This window comes from Cyrtonyx montezumae, unplaced genomic scaffold (genome assembly GCF_038088225.1).
Source record: "Cyrtonyx montezumae isolate F1298 unplaced genomic scaffold, pur_monq_1.0 scaffold_3, whole genome shotgun sequence".
Taxonomy (NCBI): Eukaryota; Metazoa; Chordata; class Aves; order Galliformes; family Odontophoridae; genus Cyrtonyx; species Cyrtonyx montezumae.
This window is the reverse complement of record NW_027072034.1, coordinates 83,986,259-84,010,271: the sequence shown is the minus strand read 5'-3', so window position 1 is coordinate 84,010,271 and position 24,013 is coordinate 83,986,259. Positions and strand designations below refer to the sequence as shown.

General features: G+C 43.0%; 1 long non-coding RNA gene across 1 annotated transcript; it reads left to right on the top strand.

The window, feature by feature from the left end:
- Window positions 1–1,920: 1,920 nt before the first annotated feature.
- On the top strand, window positions 1,921–15,227 carry LOC136052208 (uncharacterized). Its single transcript, XR_010622525.1, has 3 exons — window positions 1,921–2,021; window positions 9,234–9,366; window positions 14,939–15,227. It is a non-coding gene; the product is annotated as an uncharacterized LOC136052208 (long non-coding RNA).
- Window positions 15,228–24,013: the final 8,786 nt, after the last annotated feature.

Genomic DNA, 24,013 nt, shown 5'->3' with positions numbered 1-24,013 from the left:
AATCACTGCAATTTCTGTTTCACCTTGCAGGAAAGTGAGCTGTGCCCTCTAGTGGCAGAAAATAGAAGAAATAAATCTAAAACCGTAAGAAATCTCCAGTCCTTCCTGCAGCACCACATCAGGATCTAGACGTGCCTCCAGTCAGACTTTTGCTACCAATGAAATTCAACTGATTTTCACGTTAGGGGGCTACCCCGCTGCAGGCAGAAACAGCAAGAGGCATCTTTGCTCTTCCTAAACACATTGTCAGCCAGACTGACAGATTTCAGATAATTCCTTGAGCAACTCATTCAGAACATTCCCAAGCTGCTCAGATACTGCAGCTCTCAAATACTTGGCCATGGTTAGAAGCATTTGAAGGCTTCAATAGTGACTCTTTTCTCTGTATAGCAAGCTGTTTGCATGGCACATTTAGGAAGCTTTTAACAGTTCATGCTGAACAACAAAGTTAACAGTTTTAAATGTGTGTAAAAAGCAAGCAGAAGAGTTTTGTTGCTTGAAAGAACTGAGACCAAATGCGGTACTGTGAAGCTTTTGTTTCTTATGCATGAAGTCTTTGTGCTTCCAAAATAATCTTCTGCACAGTGTTCACATTGCTCCTGGCCATGTTGGCACCCATTGCACCTGGCACCTCAAGCCTTCCTGGGTGCTTTCCTTTTGCATCACTTGCTTCTTTCAGTGGGAACTGCAAGGCACTGAAGTATGAGTTTCTTATGGTTGCTTTTCGTTCTTTTACAGGAATGTGGAAAAATGTTTAAGGTGATTACAGCCCATTTCTCACTGACAAATGTGGTGGAAAGCTGTTGCAGATAGATGTCTTCTATCTGTTTATACTGTGCTGTTCCTACAGGGAAACTGTTGAGTGTCATGCATAGGGTGTGTAACTTGGGCACTAAGATGAAGCACACAGAAATGCAGCTCCTGATGATCCAGGCTTCCGTGCCATTTTTTTTTATTATTTTTTATTTTATTTTTGCCATGTTTGTGCTTTTGGGCATAAAATTAGCCGAGCTGCACAAGACACAGTCTTATTTCCAAATGTTGTGCATGAGATATGTCAGGGTGGCATCTGAATGTCACTTGAGTAACTGATTTTCTCCTTTAGTTCATAGTGCAGCGCAGCTCAGACAGAAGCTGCTTGCTGTTACATCCACTCCTGCTGATGTGACTTTGCAACTTTTATCCTGAATAAAATGCTGTTGTTTTACCAAGGCATTTACACCTCCAAAATGACCTCCATCCTCTTAGTGACCACATAGAGGTGCACTGGCCAGGAGTCAGAGAGTACAGAGAGGGTGATATGCAGAGTTAGGTAAGGAGGACGAGAAGAAAGCAGTTCCCAAGGAACACATCCCCAGTGCAGTGGTTATAATGGCCACTAAGAGGGCGACACCCATCACGCATTACTTGGTGTACTTCATTTGTGAGTCTGTAGCAGCAAACAAAATATATTTGCACACTGCTGCAGTTGCAAGGATCTCTTGTCACTTGTCAAGTGGAGATGTCTGTGGTTGGCTATTATATAATTTTGTGATTATGAGGAGATTCTGTTGTAGAATCACACTCAGGAGAGCTTAGTTAGGTATGCTTAAAGCATTATTTAACATAATTAAAACAGCTTGTTTGAGAAGACTTATCTGGTCCATCACACCTAGAATTAATTGCCAGGGAAGTCTGCTGCAATGGCCTATTAGCTTAGAAATTATTTCCCTGGCTCATTGCATGGCAGGCTGCTCAATCTACTAACCTCAGTGAGCCTGATAAAGGAATAGATTGAGTCTGATTTTTAAAGGTGTCCTACAAACAGAAAAAGACCACACAATTTTGCGGGGTCTACTTCTTCACAAAATATATGAAGAACATAAAACTGTTGGCTTCTTGTTTTAATATTTTTTCTGCTTTATTTTTTATTTCAGGTGAGAATGCCAAGGCTGAAATTTCATTAACTTTGTAGAGGTTTTGCTGAAGAGTCAGCTGTGAAATGGAAATTTTGTCAGCTCCAAACCAAAAGTCTTGACAAGGTATCAATTCCCTTAGAAGGAATCCTTGAATCCTTGCTGTTTGATATAAAGTTTTTGAACACAAAGTAGAAAAAATGCAATTTTAACAGATTAATAGGAAAATAAATCACTTGTAAGCTAGAATTTGAACTCACTGGTATGTTGTCTTTGTAATAATGCTTCTAATTTGTCTGTTGACTGTGGACAGTTCAAGAAAACAAACAGTAAGAAATTCAACACTCATAATTAAAGCAACCAGGAGAACAATTATTGTTTGGAGGAGAACTTTCAACTCCTCTTTTTGCACAAGCAAATAGCAATAGCTATGCATTTTTGCTACAGCAAAAGCTATGCTTGCTATTTTGAAGAAATTTTTAAGGATTTGTGTAGCAGAAATGCTAAGTCACAGCCTGAAGCAGTGATTGAGCACCTTGTGGGAAGGCAGGGCCAACCCAGGGGAGTTCAGGTGCATGCAATGCACTTGAGTGACTGGAAGGGGTGGAGCCAGGATCCAGTCCTTCCCAGACCTCATTTAAGGGTAGGGAGTGGAAGTGAGGGTCTTTTGCTGGAGATCTCTGCCTGCTTGAGGCTACCTAAGGGTATGCAGCTTTTTTTCCTTTGCTTTTATATATGTGGCTGTTGGCCTTGGGCTTATTCTTAGTTGCTGCAGCCTGGGACTCTGCTACCCTGCTATTATTGTTGTGTTTTATAATTCTAAATTTATTTAAGAAGTAGATAGAAGTGTCTTCAGCTTATTCTGTTCAGTTTTGGGTTATGCACTTCATCAACCACATTGAGAAGGCTCTAGGGAGATGAGATGGTAGCCTTTTAGTGTCAAAAGGACAAATGTAAGATAGGAAGGGGCAGACTCTTTAGCAGGGCCTATTGTGACAGGACAAAGAGAAATGGTTTAGAACTAAAAAAGAAGACATTTAGATTGGATATAAGGTAGAAGTCCTTTATAGTGAGAGTGGTGAGGCACTGGCACAGGTTGTCCAGAGATGTGAATCTGAAGGTGTTTTGGATCAGGTTGGATGGAACTCTGAACAACCTAAGCTAGCTGTAGATGTTCGTGTATTGCAGGGAAGTTGGACTAGAAGGTCTTTAAGGATGCCTTTCAACTCCATTGGTTCTATGACTGAGACCCTGGAACTTGTCTAAAGAAGAGTAATGAATTGATTGACAGAACTGGTGTTGCTCGATCTGGAGAAGAGGAGGCTCAGGGCAGACCTTATTGCTCTTTACAACTCCCTGAAAGGTTGTAGTGGGGGTAGGGGTAAGGCTCTTCTCCCAGGTAGTCCTCAGATTACTTCAGGGGAAGTTCAGGGCTATACTGGGAGGAATTTCTTCTCAGAAAGAGTGATATAGTAGCACAGGCTGCCCAGGAAGGTGGTTGAGTCACTGTCCCTGGAGGTGTTCAAGAACTGTGCAGGTATGAGAGATGTGCTTAGCAAGCATGGTGGGTATGAGTTGACGCTTGGACTAGATGGTCTTAGTGGTCTTTTCTAACCTTCATGATGTGATGTTTCTATAACTCCATTCTACCACTCAATTTTGCATTGATTTTTTCTTGCCTGAGGACTGATTTTTTGTCATGTTTGCTCAGTATTTAATCCTTTGAATTATGAATATATTCTGTGGTAGATTTAGAGCCATTCTTTTACAACCAAATACTTATCTGGCATACATAGCTTCAGTTTGTAGGAAATTTTTTTGTAAATAAAATACTGTTTCAGTCCACTGGTCTCTGCAGAATCATAGCAATGTTATAGTAACAGAACATAACGGAAATTCTGTGTCTCCTTGCAGTTGACAGGGTAACGTGATTTTATGATACTCCTCTTATGCAACAGAGGACTGTAGGGATGCAGTCTTCTGCTGGAATCCTTTTCTATGTTGAGGGGTAACGTGTTGGATTACTCTGATATCTACTAATTCATTTGTTTGTAACATCTTTTTCAGCTGCACAAAACATCCCTTATAGAGCTAGGCTAGTTGCTTATGTGCAGTCTGCTGAACATGGTGCATTAAGTGTCTTAATGAAAAGCATCGGTCCTCCAGGGGAGATTCCTGTATTTTCTATAGTGCCCTATAGTCTGTAGGCTATACTCCTAGATACTGCTATAGCCCATGTTCCATTGTGTTTGAGTTACCTACAACCCGATGCCAAAAGAAAATTCAAAAATCCTATTCTCAGGCACTTTTTATCCACATTATTTTGTCTGTGTTGCAACATTACATCACTTTCTCAGTATTGAATAACAGCATCAAGTTTTAAAATCAGCTTCACACCTTATTTAGCTTTAAGGAACATCTCATGCAAACGTTAGACTGAAAACATCAGGTTCAGTCCCCTTGCCTCCTGTAAATTCCCTTTGAGGTCTTTGGCAAATAATTTGCTCCTGCCAAGACTTAGTAGATGTTCTGTATTAGAGAAATAACATATTATTAACCAGTTTCCTGGGCTGTGCAGCAGCAAAACTGCATTACTCAGTTACTATAGCAATGAGATCATGAATTCAGGTCATATTTTCATATGCGTAGTGCTAGACATCTGGTACTTGGTGGTCTGCAAAGCCCTGTGCAGCCTCTACTGTTCACATCTTCACTTGCCTCCTTTTGTCTGTCAGCTGGCAGATGTTTTTGCAGCATGGCTGGCTGCATTTGAATCATACCATGTCCTGCGAGGGCAGGTGATCTGGGGTCCAGCCAAGCTCTTCCTCCATGGTATGTGCAAAACGCATTGGGATGGGATGGAGGACATGGAAAGAAATAGCTTTTGTCTGGGAAAGAAAAAGAAGAGTTGTTTTAATTTCTTCTGCTTGTATTTTAGCAAAGGAGAGTGAGAAAGTTGAAGGCGAGTAAGATAACTAATAAAAGCTTATTTTTAAAGCAAAGACACACTGCCCCATTCACCCAGGCATTTACCGCCATTCCACCCCCAGGCTTCTGCAGAAGTGATTAGCAGCAGGAATTTCCATTAAGCTTGAGTGCGGCTAACAGTTTAGCCACCAAGCAGACCTAAGGAAAGGAGAAAAGGAAAGGGAACATATCTTGTCTCCTCTTCCACTTAGGTCATTAGGGGAGCTCACAGCCATTTGTCTGGACTGTCACCTCCACAGAGGCAGGCAGGCTTGTCTTTAAAGGTAATACAACTCTTCCTGAAAGGCTTCCTTTTGGAATATGACAGAGTTGTAACGGAAGGCACACAGTGCTTACAAAATCCTGCTTGTACTCACCCTGTTTTCCAGACTCCAGGGAATTTAAATGATGTGACTGCTCTGATAACCTTTCTACTCTGAAGGGGGCAATCACATCTGGAGGACATCACTGGGGGCTTGTGTTGTGGTATGAATCTTACAAGTGCAGTGTTTAATCAATTACACAAGCTTATGCCTGTCTCTGTTCTAAAGGAATTAAATTAGCAGGAGTGAGGGATGCAGTGCATCAGTAGAGATTGGAGAAGGAGCTTGCAAAATGTCTGTCTGCCCTATTCCCTCGCATGAGCAATTATTCCCCTCTCTGAAAAGGACACTTCTTTTGCTTGGAACAGTCTGCACTAACTGGAGGGGAAGAGGTTAAATTTGAAGAAAAAGAATGTTTGAGGAGCTGATTCCTAATTTAAATGTACTGACCTGTTTTCAGTCTTAAACAATCCCTTTGCTCATAAATGCTGGGACATTTCTCTTGGCTAGGGAGTTGAGACACTTCAATTTGAAGCTAGTACTTGGTGTATGGTTTTGTTGTTGCAAGCAGAGGAAAGAGTGGGGAAGAAAAGCGTTGGGCTTCTAGGAGAGCTCCATGGCATCACAGCCAGTGAGGTTTATTACTTCTTCCCTCTGCTAAGTGTTCCTGGTTGGCATGCACAAAATCTAAGATGAGCTGTTTTAATTAGTTGCAATAAAAATTGTTTGTTGTTGTAGGCTGCTTTCAGATGCGTTATGCCTTTGGCTGTTGATACTGGTCTACCGTTTAGACAGACACCCTGAAAAAATGCATCAGATTTGGCCCACTATATTAGTAGAGGCTTAGTAAATCTAAACAGAGGCTCAAGCACCAGACTGTCTGACATCATCTGTATTGCTTGATGGTTAGCCTGCTCCCTGGGCTGCATCCTGACCTGTGCCAACTAGCTCTAGCCTGAGAAAGGCCCAGACATCATTTGAGTGAGAGCTTGTGAAAGTCTGGTCCCATTTATTTCCTTAAGAACAAATTAGCTTCAAGTCTGGTCTCAAATTCTGGTCATGGCAGAGCCCTCTGGTACGGGTCAGGGACACTGCCCAGCAATACTTCTTTTACATTTCCATTTGGCCTTACCCAAACTTATGCAAGGTGCGTAGTCTCTAGAGCAGTAAATTTATACAGATTACTTTGCAGCACAGAGTCTGAAGGAGATTATGGGATTAACGTTCACCCTGAAGGCAACAGGGGTTGTTGAGCCTTTTGATAAGACCAAAGTTGTATGTTTTGTGCTTGTGATTGAGAAGATAGCAGATCAGGTTAAGAAAGCCAACTCTGCTACTGAAATACCACTGCTGAAAATACTTCAGGATTTGTGTGGTCCTTAGCTATAACAAATTTGAAGCAAACCACATTCTGAGATTGATCCTAGGTGCTTTTTTAACATCTAAATGATCTCTGAGGATGTGAGGGTGAAGCCCAGGATTCACTCCAGATTCAGCAAAAGGCACCCCATAGATTGCAGCACTACTCCTGTCATTTAGTGGTATTTTTAAGCTTAATGCTGTGTAAGTAGGGGAAGCAGCTCTGGCATCAGGCTACTCCAGACCTCGTTACACAGATCATGGTGGTTCTGCTACAGCAGACTGATCCAGATACCACAGTTTGCTTCACCCAATTAGAAAAAATAAAGCTGTGCAAGCCTGAGGATGACAAAGGATTTGAGCATAATAATTATTTTTGTTCTTGACTGTCCTCAGCTCACCTATATTCTTTGTCCAGCCTGGAGGAGAGTCTGGGGACAAGGAGCAAAGTTCATGACCACCAGCTTACGAGCAGGCATCACATCCCTCCAGCAGTGGTGGAAAAGCAGGCAGGAGGAGAGCTGGGGGAGAGCTGCTGCTATGGACCATTAACTACGGCAGACATAATGCCAATGCTGCAGTTCAAATGAGTTTCCTTGCCTGATGTTTAAGGAGCATCTTGAATCAGTTTTGCATTAACATCAGCTCCTGCTTTGCCACTGGCAGCTCCATCAGACCTAGAAATCAGCTAAAAGCTGGTGCGTCCTGAGCTGCTCCTGGAGCTTCCCTCAGGCTTTCATCCCGCTTAGCTGCATTTATTTATCATCTTTCTCTATTTCTGTCAGTTCATAGAGGAAGAAAGGGCAGTGATTTTTGTATTTAATGCCGTGCTGGCTGCCTCCAGTTACTCCCTGTGCCTTTCACCATTCTGGATGTTGCTAGCTCTCCCATTCTCTTGCCACTGTCTTTTTTGGACTAACTGTTGAGTGGAGCTACATTTGTTCTGTTTCTTTGCAGAGCTTTCAGTAGCAAATGGAGCTGATATCAGGCAGGCAGATATTGCTTCACAAAATTAGCCCTCAGAAGACACTGGAACAGCTGCTGATGGTACAATTTCACATTGAGTGGCACAAATCTACCGTGAAATGGAGTGGGACTGATGCATCTCAATGACATATAGACTCATTGTCTAAAGACTTCCTTAACCAGAGTGGATGCAGTCAGCTCTCTGCAGAGACCCATTCCAGAGTCTGACCTCCACCTGCACAGTGGAAACAACCATCTCAGACATGTGTCCATATCTCCAGCTGCTCCAGGCTGTCAGTATCAGGTGTAGTGTCTTCCATAGGTGGTGGCAGTCTGCCCATTCACAGCTCCAGATGCCTTCTCAGTCAAGCTAAGCATGCTGTTGAAATCTGGGTGCCCCAAGACAGTTATTATCTGCTCATTATTTCAGCAAGTTCTTGAAGAGCTGTTTCATTTTACAAGGATACCTATACAGATGTGTTCCTAACATGAGCCTTGTGGGATTTCAGTGCATAACCTGAATTCTTCTCCTTGTAGATGCCTTTGAGATATAAAATGTCTCTTTCCTTAGCCATATTTTGCTGGGAAAACTTGTTTTCATTTTGTAGCTGGGTGTTGGCTCACCTTTCTTTTTGATAAAACCTTTCTTACAATGAAGATGTTTTACTCTGCTTAATGCCCTCTCTTCTTCCAACACACTCTCTAAAGTCTTATGGTTTCTATGAGAATGCATTCTAATGCAGATTATGCCTTTAGATGAAAATCAAACACTTTCTTGTTATTCATTCAATGCATAATAGATGCTGCAAATTCCACATGTGCTCCTATTTCCTTTGTGAAGGGCAGACAAAAGAGAACATCTCACAGGGGTGGAACAGGTGCCTCCCAGCAGATCACAATGGTGTCTGGCACCTACCTGTACTGCAGAAGACATCTTATGGGGCTCCTGCTCAGAAAGATGAGGATGGGATCCCTGCCTGGCTCCTGGTGCAGAGTAGCTGCCACTCCAGTCCAGACTGTTGTCAGACCCACATCAGAGATGCTTTCTGTGGTCCAACCAGTCCCGGCAGTGCAGGGTCCATGTGGCTGCCAATCCCTCATCTTCCTGTGACTGCTGTGGCCTCAGTATCATTTGGCAATTCCTTTGGGATGGCCATCCTGCCTACACTGAAGGCAATTTTCATGTGCTACTGGGAGAGTCCTACCCTTCTGCTATACTTATACAGAGAATTAGGAAATGCATCTGTTAGCAAGCCAGCCTGTTCTCCAGTATCAGTAACAGCTAGGAACTACTTAGTACAGAGTATCGCTGCACAGACATTATATTCTTTAACATAAACCTAGACACAATCATTCATCAGAGATTTACTATGCCTCTGCCACAAACTACTGCAAGAATTCCTCACCTCCACTTGCTGGCTCTAAGCATCTTTTACAAGGATCTCTCTCCATTTTCTCCATGCTACAGCCAAGGGCTGAATTTAAGCAGGCAGTCCACGTCATATCACTGTGCAACAAAAAAAAATAGCCTTTTGCTCTTAAACTGGTTTGGATGTACAGAAAGTCAGTCAAACCTCACAGCCTTTTCAGCTTGCTATTTGGCTTTCTTCAGCTATCAAACAAATGTACCGAAGCAGATGAGATTGTCCCAGATTCACATAGGTAGGAATGAAAACATTTTGCCTGGTATTTTCAGATGACTGAAGTGACTTTGTGTTTTCAGATCAATCTGCTGGAGAATGATAAGTGCAGTGAAGAGAAGGAAAATTTCATACTTGGGTGTCGCTACACAAATCAACTGAACTTGATCTGCAAGAACAGAGCAAGAGAAAGGAGTTTTGGAGGGGGGAGAAAGGGTAAGTCAACCTTCAGTCTGTGTACAGACACTTATTAATGTGGTATTCAAGAGAAGTGCCGTTCTCCCTTTGCAGCACACTTTGCACCAAATCATAAAAAATGCTTTGCCTCTGTCAACACGTATTGTTGCTGCTTTTTTTTTTAACATCAGCTCTGGCAGCACTGGGCCCTTCAGATTTCTTGCCCCACATCTGTCCAGTCCCACACTGCATTCTGCCTCTGTGAGGACAGAAATCTTGCTCAAGACCTGAAGGGAGACCTGCACAGGCTCTTCCAAGTTGATAGGAGGTGTGAATAGTGGTGTATTAGCTTCTTGCTATCATGTATCTGCTGTAGACAAATAGGCAGCCATGAGCTGGTGGCAGAAACCTGGTAGCTGATGTCTGCAGACCTGGGCTTTCAAGTGCTAGAAACCTTTTTCACTGCCTTATTTGTTGAAGTGGCTTTGTTCCCTTGTGGGGCACTATTCGGCTGGCGAGAGTGCTTTGGCCCATGTAAGTTATGCCATTTCCCCAAACAGAGCACAACTCTGCTGCTGAAAGGATTTTCTGGCCAATATAATCACATTTACATAAGGCTTTTGCCAGCTTTGCTGTATTGCTCAGGGGTAGAGAGTGGGCTGAGGGTAAATGGCAGTCTTAGAGTTTTGCCAGAAAAACTTTTAGTGTGGCTTAAAATCTTAGACTGCCATTCAGGTGTCATATCTCTGGTTATTTTTAGTTTGCCTTTTCAATATACAGACCTGTACTTTTCTTATGAAAAATGTGAAATCTGCCAAGTTCAGAATGCACATTTTAATTAACTCAGTGTTTGCTCGAGAGAAAATGATACTGCTGCACTTTCTTTTGATGGTTTAAGTAATACTTGCTGGGTGTTCACTCCTGACCTGCAAGCCCTCATGTTTAAAATAAGCAGGGGAGGGAAGAAAGACATTTTTTTGGCAAGGGAAATGCTCTCCTCAGGCTATTAATGCATCTTAATCCCCAACAGAAAATGAAATCACTTTGGGCGAGTGCCAAGCAATACAATGACTTTCCTCTGATTTCAGGAAGGAGCTCCTCTTGAACAACCTTTGCATGAAGTAAGATCTAGACTCACAGGGCTTTATTCTGTTCTCAGTTTACACCCATTTTACAGAAGTTGGTGCTGTTATTTATTATTTGTATTATACCCATGGGCCAACATTTGCTGTTACTGATACTGGACTGCAGAGCTAGATTGGGCTTTTGAGTAATTACCTCTAAACTTTCCAATTTGCTTGTTCCCTGATAGTGTTATTAGGAAAGAAAGATGTCTGAACCTAGTCCTGCAAGACAGAAGGTCTGTATCCATCATCAAGCTGCTAAAGGAGTGAGCAAAATAAGCCTCCTTCCAGGAAGGGGCCAGCAAAACCGCTACCTTGTACTTCCAGACGGCGAATTTTGAACTAATCAGGACGCTGGTAGGAGGGGGTCCCTTGGGATTCAGTCCTGAAGGGTAAAGGGGTTCAGGAAGGCTGAATGCTCCTAAAGAAGGAAGTCTTAAAGGCACAGGAGTAGGCTATCCCCTTGTGCTGCAGGATGAGCCATCAGGGAAGAAGACCAGCATGGATGAACAGGGAGCGTTTTCTGAGGCTCCAGGAGAAGAGAAGCTACCTCTTGAGGAAAAAGAGATGGGCAACTAGAGGAGAGTATATAGAAGTTGTTAGGATGTGCAAGGAGAAAATTAGAAAGGAAAAAGCCTGGCTTGAACTCAACTTGGCTGTTGGGGTAAAAGAACAAAAAAAACTTTCTTAAAAATATCTTAATGGTAAGAGGAGGGTTAAGGAGAAATTTTCATCCTTTACTGGGTGCAGCAGGAAACATGACCACTGAAGATAAGGAAAAGGCTGAGGTTCTCTATTCCTTCTTTATGTCTGTCTTAAAAAGTCAGACCGGTTATCCTCAGAGTATTCTACTGCCTGACCTGGAAACCTCAGGTGGGGAGCTGAATCAACCCCATAAGATTCAAGTGGAAACAGACAGAGACCTACTACTCCACTTAGACTGCCAGAAGTCCATGGGGCCAGGTGGGATCCACCTGAGGGTGATAGCCAAGCTGCTTTCCACCATCTATCAGCAGTCCTGGTCAACCAGTGAGGTCCTGGAGGACTGGAGGCTTGCCAGTGTGACTCCTACCTACAAGAAGGTTTGTAAGGAGGATCATTGTATCTACAGGCCCACCAGCCTGACCTTGGTGCCAGGGAAGGTTTTAGAGCAGATTGTCTTGAGAGAGATCACATGGCACGTGCGGGACAACAGGGGATCAGGCGCAGCCAGCATGAGTTCGTGAAAGGCAGGTCCTGCTTGATCAACCTCATTTCCTTCTATGATTGAGTGACCTTCATGGTTTAACAGGAAATATTGAGGATGGGTGCGTGGTTGAGCTGGATGATCTTGGAGATTTTTTCTTCCAACCTTGGTGATTCTATGAGAAGAAGCCTAATAGCAGCCCTTCACTGATTTCTTCCAGTGTGTATGTTCTTGTTTAGCTAATCTGCTGCTGCACTGCTGACAAAAGGGACTGTGCCACTTCTCCTTCACCTCTAATGCTCCCTTTCAGGCTTCTGGCTACCCCTTTTTGCCCCACTTGGGCTCGCACTTAAGACTGCAGGGTGATTCAGACTGGCTCAGTTGTTTGGCTGTAAGTTAACTCAGGAATGTATCCAGTGGATGAATTGATGGTCTGACTCATTGCTAAGATATGCAGTGTTTGGGGGAGAGCTCACAGGGGTGCAGGAGCAGGATTTTGCCTGTTAGTGGTGACCCACAGTTAGATATCCTTTGAGATGCTGAGACGAAACACTTCTAGTAGGTCTCACATTTCAAAAACTACGTTATAAGGACATGTTGAGCCATTTTGTGTTGCTGTGATGTTGTAGCTTCCTTTAGAGCAAAGGGAGGAGTAATTCAGAATGAGTATTGCCTTGCTTGTTTTCTTGCCTGTGCACTCATCTTCCTGTGGCGTGGAAGAGGTCTGTGCAAGGCATCAGACCCTAATCTTCATAACCTCCCTTGATCACTCTTCTTTGGGATGAGGAGTCCAATTTCCAGTACAGAGACAAATGAAGTGTTGAAGTTCATTTTAGTGCTTGAGAAATCAGAACTCAGCCTGAAAAAAATCAAACCCACATCTCCTGACCAAACCAGCTGTTTGGTTTCCTCCTTGTGGACATTAAGGGAAAGGCCAATGCTAAGCCAGCAAAGCTGCTTGACCTGAGAGGAGCAGAGTGCAGATGTGGGTGTATGGTGAGAAGGAAGCAAGGATGGAGGAGGAGAAGTAGCAGAGGGGTGCAGCAAAAAGGGATTGGAAAGACAGCAAAAGAGATGGGGTGGAGCAGGACCTTCTGTGAGGAATGGGGGCTGAAAACAACTAAGGGCATATGGGGTGACAGAAAGGTCTAGAGAGAAATGGAGCATGTATGGAAGCTCTGCAAAGGAGAATGTTTCTGCACAAACAAGTTTTCTAGGAAAAAAAACCTAAGCAGGCTGAGACTTGATAGTGTGTGGATAGCTGAGGCTGTAACAAAAGCTGCTTTCACAGTGTGCTGGTGGAAAAGATCTTAACAGAACCAAGCCAGAAAGGCACACAAAGAATATCAGTAATGAAGAACCACTTAGCATTTGAACAGAGAGGGCTCAGAAAGTACAGGCACTGAAAAGATATTACTAGTGCTGAGCATGGGGCAGTACTGCCTATGTGGACAGCATAATGGACCACAGTCATTCCCTCAGGCGAGAGAAGAGGGAGAGAGCAGAGAGCCTGAGTTATGTCCAGCGTTCAAAGAGAAGAGCGCAGCAAAGGTAAATCAGCAGGACATTGGTGCATGTATTGCATTGCACAAAGCAACAAGCGGGCTTAGATCTTGAGAGTGCAGGGGTGAACTGCTTCTAAAAGCAGCCTGAAAGGTACCTGGCATTCCTCGTGTGTGGCTGAAGAACAGCAATGAGGACAGTAATTCAGCAGCTGTGGCACTACGCTTTTCCTGACTCAGCACAGCAGAAAAGCAGAGAGCCATATGTAGTTCTCAAAGCAGGGCCCACAAGGCACGGAGAGGATGCTGGATATTCTCATCAGGGCACAGTCCAATTGCCTCCTGAGACAGCCTAAAGGAAATGCACAGTTTGGATCACCTGATGAACACCACCATGAGACTGGAGTCACTTTGGGCTTTGCTGCTCTCTGCCACGTGGTTGCTAGGCTGTGGAAGAGGCATTTGCCTAGCAGTGGAGCTGTGCTGTGGCTGGGGATGATGAATAATTAATTTCTCCCCTGCTGCAAAGAAATTGAATCAGGAGGGATTGTTGAGGGTGACATCCTGGGTTCCCTTGGGACTTCCATGCCTACATATCTTCTCCCTGCAATAGAGAAGCAGCTACCTAAAGTGGCACGCCTCAGTGGCACATGCGTAGTGGCATCCAGCACTGGTGAGACTGAGAACGGACTGAAGAGCAGAATGTGTGCTGTAATTAAGGACAACTGAGTGAGTGGTAGAAGCACTGGAATGATTTTGCACAGTAATCACAAGAAAAGAGAGAAATATCATTATAAGCTATAGCTGTGTAGGCTGATGAGACATAAAGAAAACAATAAGAGAAAATAGTGCTATTTACAGACCCAAGCTGAGATCACCTGTCTACTCTATACAGCAAATGTAGCCTCTTTGTGCTAAATACTCAGTCTGGGCACCAGCAGTTCAGGCTGGCCCAAGAAAGTGGCATGTAGATGAGTATAGGACAGCACTTCAAGGGGCTACCTCTTAAAATACTGTCTGTCCTCGAGATATGCCCTGAACAAGTCACAGAATAACACAGACTGTGAAGAGCTGAAGTTGCACTCTCGTGCATGGCAGACCCAGAGAGGAACATGACAATAAACCTAATAGCATTGCCTATAAGAGGCAGATAACACAGTCTAAAATTAAGCCATGGCAAAATGCAAATCCACACAAAGGAATTGAATTATTTTGACCACACTGCGGAAAGAGGAGGCATCAGATTTGATTAAAAGTGGAAAAAATAGCTAATGAGCGTCAACCTCCCTCTCAAAGTCAGCAACTGCTTGAGGGATATTGACATATCTATCAAGTTTTATACCATGAGGAACATAAATGCACAGTTTACAATCTGGGGAAGGGTATGAATGAGAAAGGCTAAGATTGTGACACGTAAACCTTCAATAAGACCTCCACAGCACTTGCTTTGAGATCAGGTTCAGTTATCGTAACAGTAAGGGAAGTACCACTCCAGGTAGCTAAAATAATAGGAAGATGGGAGCATACAGATGGGCTGAAGCCGTTACTGCAAAACTATATTCCTGAAAAAACGCTTGCCATTGTTTTTTAATTTTCTGTGTATATGTATGCTTGACTGCAGGCTAGGGTTGCAAGCAAATCACACTCCTCCAGAATGTTCTTCACAAGTCTCAAGCTTCTGAGCCACTAAGTCATTAGCAAATAATTCTAAAGTCAGAAGGGTTTAACCTGCAAGTGGAAAAAATGATCGAGGAAGATAAATTATTCTAGTGTATTTTCTTCCTTGAAACTTCATACAGAATAGAAAAAAATGGAGGAAGAATATGAGGAAGGAATACATCTGATAGTCCAACACTAAACAGAGTCTACAAATAAGTTATTGGAAATAGCAAGCAAAGCTGAGTGTGGGATGTGCTGGATTTTAAAAGGAAACAAAGAAAGAAGACTGACCTGTGCAAGAATAACAAGCTCCCTTGGCTCTTACAGACTCTTGGAATGAAAAAAACATTGTCTGCAGAGAAAAGACTGAGGCTGAAGGATAAGGAGAAACAGTGATTCCTATCTGAATGGATACAACAAACCTGGAAAAAAAAATGGTAAGGGCATTTTGCTCTAGTGCTTTACAGAAAGAAAGTAAAAAGTACGATTTTTTTGTCATGGCTTGAAAGTTCAGGTAGAAGGAAATATCAGACACTGTTGCTCAAATGGAAACGGTACCACAAGGAATGAATCATTTTTTGTGTTATTGGCAGCAACTGACAATCGATACGTTCAATTCAAGAGATACCACAGCCCACTAATTGTGATTTATCATTAGAAGTTAGGTCTTGTTTAGCTACCCTGTTAGCTTACAAATTTTCCTGCACTGTGGAAAAAACCACAAAGACAATATTCACTTGCTTATAGGATGATGCCTTTAGTTCTTCAGAAAAAGGTAGTGGAGTAAGGTGGTTTAGGGGAAGTCCCTGAAAAAATTGTGTGCTGTCTGAGTGATTAATGTGTAATGGGATTGTGAGGAACTGGGAAGCCAGCTGTTGATCATAGACTCATAAAATCATAGAATGGATTGGGTTGGAAGAGACCTTAAAGTTCATCAACTTTCAACTCTCCTGTCATGGGCAGAGTTGCCAACAAAATGTGCTTGATGAAAGCACGCACTGAATTGCTGTACAAGTTCATACACATTATGATTTACAGTTTTGAGCTGGGCTTAAAAACACTGTCACCAGCAGGGATGCCATTTAAGCCAAAAGGGATGTGCTCATCAAATGAAACAGTAAGAGGTTAAATGCAGTAACAAGCTCTACCTCTTCTATCCACTACCTCCCCCTGTTGCCCCTCTTTTGAATCAAATATCAGTATGTGTTGTGAGCTACGCTCTTTATTTGTAGAGGGGATGTTAAGATGGGGAGGTACGTTTTAAGAGAGACACAGAAAGTGATTCTGAGATCCAGTTTCCTCTTGTATGTGTACATCTGTGAAGATGAACTGAGCAGTGGGAGGGTGGATTGAAAAATGTTATCTTCATTAAATGTTGATCACTGCTGTGGGCGACCACATCTAAGACAACTTAAGACTTTGGGTATTTAATGCTACCAAAACTATCAGTCTCTGATTCCTTTAATTTTGTCAGGATTTAGACATCCATTAATTTCAAGAAGAAATGGACTTTCAGACCAAAATAATTAAACCCATCTAGAATCAAGGATAAAAGTATGACTTTGCCAACTCTTCTGGTTTTATTTCTGACAATGCAGCATGAAGCAGGCCTCAGATTTTCCACACCTCCATGAGGGAGCAAAAAAGCACTGAAGCAAGAATGGCTACTCACCTGCTACAGCTGTTGGAAAAAAGAAGTAAGGATTTTTCTTTCCCTTTGATCACTGAACTGTGCTTTTCATTTGTACCAGCCGCCATCTAATTGTTGGTCCATCTTAATAGAACTGAAGTGATTTTGCAAGGACAGAAAGATGGGCAGCAGAACTGTGCAGTCTAGGTCTCATACATGATATCTAGGTAACTAACACTGTATTCAATCAAAAAACAAGTGAGTTCTGGCCCAGTGTGGAGGGCTGGACTCACTAAATGTAGCAGTGCCTCACAAGGCTTTTCTTGCTTCCTAAGGTCTGTAATTTAAGATGCTGAGAAATGTAAGCTCTTTCATAAGATTTAAGGAATTCCTCTGTGAGGACTTCCATTACTGTCAAACCTGCGGTACTCATCTTTTAAGGGTTTGGCCAATGGGTATCTACAGTCTGAGCTTCCAGAGAATGCACTACTTAAGCAGGAGGGCTCAGATATCTCTAATACTGATTTGAGGAAGGAGGATTTGTGAGCAAGGGGGTCCATGCACACAGAACGGATGTCACCAAAGAGGGATAAATGATGAATACTCCGTATTTACTTTCTGCACATCAAGATGCTTTAATCAATTACAAGTTGAATGCTCAGGCCAGTGGGAGCTGAGTGAAGTTTTGTAGCTTTGAGTTACAGGTTTCCTAATCTTAACCATGTGCCACTCTCCAACTCCGAAGTCAGTTCAAGCAAATATCAGTCCTATTGTTTGTGAAGTGCTACTGCTGCATGTATTCATAGAATCAGAGGACAGTTTGGGTGAGAAGAGACTACTTGAAGTCTCAAATTCATTCCCTCATTCCCAGCAGGCCTAATTTTAATGTTAGATAAGGTTGCTCGTGTTCAAATGAGTCCTAAAGTCTCAGTGATGGACCACTCCCCTTGGCCCTGTTGATGGGATGGAAGTCTAGCTGGAATTTCTTTTGCTGCAACCTCTGTTCATTTCTCCTCTCGTTCTTTCAATCTGGACTTTTAGGAGAGTCTGGCTTTCTCATAGCTTCTTCTGTAGCCTAAGATAGCCATTAGGTCCCCCCACAACCTTCTCTTCTCCAGGCCAAATAAATACAGGTCCCTCAGCCTCTTTCTACATATTTCAGATAGCTGATCTTCTTGGTGGACTCAACTCAGTATATCGTTATCTCTCACGACCAGGGAAGACCAGAACTGGAAACTGTCCCAGATGCAGCCTCATGAGCACTGAACAGAAGGGAATGATCACTTCCCTAGGTTTGCTTTCTTGCCTTTGCAGTCCAGTATGCATTTAGCCTATGTTTCTGCCAAAGCATACATTGGGGTAATGTCAACTACTTGCCCATCAGGAGCCTGAGCTCTTTCTACAGAGTTGCCTCCTAGGCAGAAAGGATCCAACCTACACCAGAAGTGGGGTCTTCACAAAACCCTTATTTTGTTACTATTGAACTTCATGCAGTTTATTCCAGCCAGGATTCTCCAATTTATTAAGGCAGCACTTCCCTTCAGTGTATCTACCACTTCTCTGAGTTTGATATCTGTAAACTCTTTAAGGTGTTCTGTTTCCTTTTCCACTCTGTAGAGAAGCATGTTATATGACACTGGTCCTAGAACTGACCCTGAGAAAAGTTACTCACAATTGGCTTCCTAGTAGACTTTGAAATATTGACCGCTACTCTTTGAGCCCACTTTTCCAGCCTGCTTCTCCCACTTTGTAGTCCACCCATCTAGTCCATAACTCCCCATGCTGGCCAGTTTTCCAGTAATCTAACAAGTGTTTTGCTTGGGGAGAAATACATACGCACCCAGACATAAGCCATCTTGGAGTTTTCCTGTATCACATTTGGCCACATCTTCTCTGCTGGCAACAGATCAGCTGGAGTAAAGCTCTCTGGAAAGTTGTAGAGTGAGACACAGGGCCAGGACTTGCACATGGCAGTAAAATTGTCAGAGAGTTATGGCACATGGCCAGAACTGCAAGCTGGGCTATGCCAATCACAGATGGGAAGTGAAAATTTGTGACATTTTGTACTTCAACCCAGAATCTGAACAGATTTTCATGAGACTACATTTAAAAAAATAGGTTGTATTTCTCACCCCGATTTAATTATCTTGCCAAATTTCATAGTCTTACTGCAACACTGCAAGTTTGGAAAAAGAGAAATCATAATATGAAGGGGGAGGGTTTTTTTTTTTTAATTATTATTCTTAAGGAATGTGTGGGGCTGCCAAGACCTAGGAGTGTGAACTCCTCTGTAAAATCAGAGGAATTGGAATCCACAGTTTTTAACCAGGTTCTCTCTTTTTTTTTTTTTTCCTACCAGTTAGCCAAAGCAATCAGGGAGCTGTAGCTCAAAAAAAACTAGTATTTGTGCTGATAAATTCAAACACAAGTTCTTGCGGGGTGTGACATGGTCAGTTGAGGATCCAAGAGAAAAAAATGAAGGAAATGCTTCCTCTCTGTAATCTAAAGCTTTTGTTACAACTCTCTGAATTTCTACCCTGCTCTGGGGTGGTTTGAAAAACAAGTCTTTGCTCTTAAAACTATTCTTTTCCCAAGCCCACTTTCAGAAAGCAATGATGCTATTTCTGTAAGAACTTAAAAGGAAGTACATGTCTGAGGCAGAGAGCAAGAACAGAAAATTTCAGTACAAACAGTGAGTGTTTGGCAGTTAGGAGCTGACAGGGTTTTGCAATATACTGTAAGAGAGGGGTTGTCTTGTTGGCACCGACAGCCACATTTCTAAGGAATAAAAGTGTGCCTGTTGTATTGTTTTTAATTTTGCTGGAAATGCTCTGGAAGTCTGTTATAGTGGAAAAGTATCAGTTATTTTTTAGACAGAGTCCAGTATGTTCCACAAAATGTCTGTCCCCACCTTCTCAGCCTTTCCCTTGTCACAGCCCTAGCCAAGCTTTTCAGTTGCAAGTTTTTCTTCCTCCTGCTGTACTCGGCCTTCCCAGCTCCAGCCACTTCTTTCTGCTTTTATTTTAACCAGTGTCAGTCTTGCCAGCAGTGTGGAAAGGGAAACAAATGGTCCTAGCTTGAGTTTTCTGTGCTCTAAAAGGCATCATTAGTGCAACCTTATCAGTCTGTAAGGAAGGTAAGTTGATGCTAATTTCTGTCATTAGGAATGCTAGATTGCAACAACCATGTTTCACAGCCTTTCCCATCTCCCGTGAGGAAATGACCCAAGGAAGTAAATTTACCTGTAGATAATCCATTGCATTTCCCAAGGATGCATAATTGCTTTGCTACATTTCAATAGACAAATGCTGAAATGAGGCCTTTCCACAATGGAGCAGTATTTTTATGTGAAAGGTAATCAACGATGAAGTGATAACATTGAGCTGATGTTTTATCTTTATGTCATCATATCAGCTGAAGGGCACTGACATGGCCTGTGCTCTTCCTGCGCCCTGGGTAGGTGTAGGTGCCACCTCTCATCTTGGAGGGCAGAAGCCATCAGCATGAATTTCTTCACAAGTGTTATGGTTTTATGATTTTTGTTGTATTATTGATATTCCACATCATAACATCATGTGGACAACAAGGTCCAACAATGTGTTGGACAAATTCACCAATTTCATTTACAGTTGGGAGCCTGTCCTTTGTGTTCCTAGGTTGCTTTTGCCAGTTGCCAAAACAGCTTAGAGAAAGAAGGGCATTTTCATTCAATGGAAAAAGTAGTGGCAAGGATAAGATGGGACTTAAGAGAGTTATATATGTATGTGTGTGTATATATATATATACATGTATGTATGTATATTCTTACACTTAGAGAGAAGGCAGTACCTCTGGGTGGCATGGAGTGACCAGGAATGTATGCAGGACAGAAATGGTACAATCTGGATTATGGGAGGAGTGGAGGGACATAGTTAGAAGCACCTGAGGGTAGAGGGACCTTGAACTGCCTGAGGAGCTTGAGAAAGGAGACTGGAAGCAGGAGATAGATGTCTGGAGGAATGCCAGAGAGAAGAGAAGGGAGAGTGGGCCTCAGGGCTCATGTAGGCAGGTGCTTCGGGGTCTTAATGAAATAAGCAAGAGACACTGATCAGAGAGAAAAGGGGACTGGGAGGAGAAACCAGCCATGGGGAACAAGAAGGATCAGGGCAAGGCAGGGATGAAGAAATCTGACTGGGAACATAAGGCTGGATCACACTGCAACTAGGAGCTTTCAGGATCTGTTCCTGCACAGCATCACTCTTCCTCTGTCCACAAGTATCTGTAAGACACAGCACACAGGCAGTGTCCTCTCCTGATGTTGGCCCATTTTAAAGGCTGTCATTTAACTTCCTTTGGTAAAGGGTCCAGCCCCACTGTTGTCCTTGGTAGTCATCCATCTGATACCACAGCATGAGATTTTATAGTTGCTGTTTTAATGTTTTTTACTTTGTTCTGAAAAGCTCAGAACAAAGTAAAGAACAGGTGAGAAACGTTGACAAGTTGAAACACTATTAAACTGTCAAGATGTTGATCTTCTCACTGAATAGTACCTCAGGAGACATCTGTGTATGCTTTTTGTGTGATCTGATCTCAGGCTGTTCAGAGGCTTTCTGTACCTGCAGTGACTGACTGCAGTGTGCCCTCTGCTGTCTTGTCTGCAGAGCCCAGCATGTCTGAGATCTAGAAAAGCTGAGCCTCTGCCCAGAAGCAAAAGCAGTTCTGGGCCCCTTTCTATAAGCTGCCTAAGCAATGTGTTGCCAGAGGTGTCCTCCCAAGAAGAAGGAGGCAGCTCCTAGTCCAGAGCTGCTGTGGAAAGTGCTCTGCAGACAGCTTTGCAAAGAGCTCTTGGATATTCACTCTGCAACTTGAAAGGATACCAAGACTCCAATCCAAAATTCTTCTACCTGGTGCAGTGATTAAAAGACATTGAAATGTAAAGATTTACCAGTTTTGGGGAAGAAAACCATGCCATTCAGGTGGTTATGTGTAACTTACACCAAGGAAACGCTGTTCTAATAAATACTCTTATATGACTGTCACCTTCCCACTGAAGGGCAGATAACATTTTTAAAAATATATTTTTTCCATGGCTTTTATCACCCTTCCAGTCTTAGCACTCTTTGATGGATCCCTCCAGATCTGAATTTTCCCAGTTTATCTGCCTCTGTTCTGCTGTGTTACTTCAAACATCACTGTTTCTTTGCTTTTTTCCTGTCCCCTTTTCTTTCTTCTTGGTTGCAAATGCTGGTATCTCTCCCTGGGCATCCTGTATCTCAACTTCAACATGTGTGAGCTGACAACTAATCCATTGCTTCCTTAGCAGAGTGTCTCATCTGTTCAGAACAGATTTCACTCGGGCAGCGTATCTTGGCAGCCACAGAAAAATCACCATAGCTTTAGGGAAACTGCCTGATCTTTGCTCTGACTGAACGATGTAACTAAGTTGTTTTTAATTTTGTTTACCATTGCAGCATAATGTTTGCAGGAAAAGGAAGGATAGATACAAGCCCCAAAGGGGAGAGTAAATCAACTGGGTGAAACAGTGAACCATTAGTCTTAGCTAAAATTGCCAGGTTTTCCTTCTTTTGCTGCTCAGAGATAAAGAGAAGAGGTCTTTAAACAACATTATGCTGATCAGAACAGGAGCAGGAGGTGTCTCTGTGCAGTCAAATGCATATTTATTCACAATAATGAAAGAAATGAAAGTGGGGAAAAAACTGTAGGAAAGAAACAATGTGTTATTTATGTATTTTCAGTCAGAAGTAGAGTTGTAGAGAGTTAACACTAAGTACTGAATGCAAAATATTATGATGACCATAACTCCTAATTTGGAGTCATAGCCTAATTTCAGACTAATTCCCAATGTTCTGTAGACCATGGTACCAGAGTCTCAGGGATTGATTCAGGCTATCTAAACTCAGGGTCTATCCAGCTTCAGGAAGTTTCTCAGAGTGGATGACAGCTCTATTTCAGTTCACTAGTGTCTGGCTTAAAAGAACAGAATATGCACCAGGGTATGTACTGGGGCCAAAAAATCAATTCAAGGTGTCTCACCTTTGATTAAGTTACTGCCATTCTCTGTAAATTGTCAGAAATATATCTCTGACTACCCCAAGGGAGTGAGTGTGCAAACATAGCAACACTGAGGGGCTGCTGGGGCCCATCCAGCCTAGTGAAGTCCCCTGCAGCTGCGCTCAGTGGGAGGGGGATCCATGGAGCAGAGCCTGATGCAGTGCCATTTGGTGGTTTCTGTTTGGAAGGGGCTTGTTTGGGTCTGTGCAGTAAGTAGGTGGTCCAGATCCTCTGCAAAGAGGATGATGCTTTGAGGGGGAGAAGAATACAAAGAAAAAGCCCTGTTTTCTTTCCTTCCTCCAACCCACTTCAGTAGCTTTCCACAGCAGGGGTAATTTGGCCTCCCAAATATTGGGGTCTTACTGATTGTGAAGAGGACTCAGGGATGCAACACAAGGACCCTTTGTGCTGTATGCTGCAGTTAATAATCAGTTGCAGTTGTCTACCAGCAGCCTTTAACTAGTTCTGCACAGTGCTATTATACTTCATCACAGCTAATTTACTAAGCTGTTTAAATGGCTGTACAGTGCTTAGCGAGCCTCCTCTCACCACTAGCATCTTTTTCAGCTGCTCCCATGCTGAGGATGCTTCAGTCTGGGTGGTCCCAGCAACACCCTGCAGCATTTTTCAGTGTTGTCAGCAGCCTGGAATAGGGTCCTTTCTTCAAAGCTCTTGGCTTCATTTCCCAGCCTAAGTTACAGAAGTCTTGTGGAAAATGGTTTGGAGGACAAGAGGTAGTTCTGATAATGGGAAACGTCTGTGAAGGATTGGAACGTTGGCTTCTAATCCCTGGACAAAACTGCCTCATTCAGAAAAGGGGGGGAAGATCATGCAGAACAAAGCTCTTGTTTCACTTTGTGAAATGAACATATGATGTTTTCTCTGGAATGTCTCACTGACAAACAGGCCCAGCTTTTCCAGGGACCATGGCTCAGATAAGGCCATAAATGGCTGAAAGGAATGTAGATTCACAGCTATTGTTAATTTGTCATTTCCAGGGGTGACACAAACTCAGCAATGCCTTTGACAGATCTGGATTTCATGAGTGGGGTAGTGTGAAGGGCCACTTAATACTCTGGCCCCAGAGATTCTCATTAGATCTAGCATATACCATGTACAGCTTTGCACAGGGACAGAGCTGATTAAGCATGGCTCCATCCTGCCTAGTCAGTATCACCTACGTGTTGAAACAAATGATGCTTTCTCCTCAGCTGGGATGTGCAAGCAGAAGAGGTACCAATAGGAGCCCAAACTGCTAAGCCATGGGTTCTGTCTTGAGCAGGCCCTTCTTGAATCTGTGCCCTTCAGCTGGAACCTTCCTGTCCCCCTTTACAAGCCCTCTTATAGACCTTTCATTCTTTCCTTTTGTTTCTCTTTCACAGCCTGTTGTACTGCCAGAAATCTGTCTTCCCCTCTGCCATGTCATCAAACAGTTTAGCAGTCTCTCTGCTGCACTGCAGTGGCCCTGCGAAGGTAGCACAATATCAGAGCTCCCACCCTAGTCTTCCAGTTTCTACTCTGCTGGGTTAAGTTG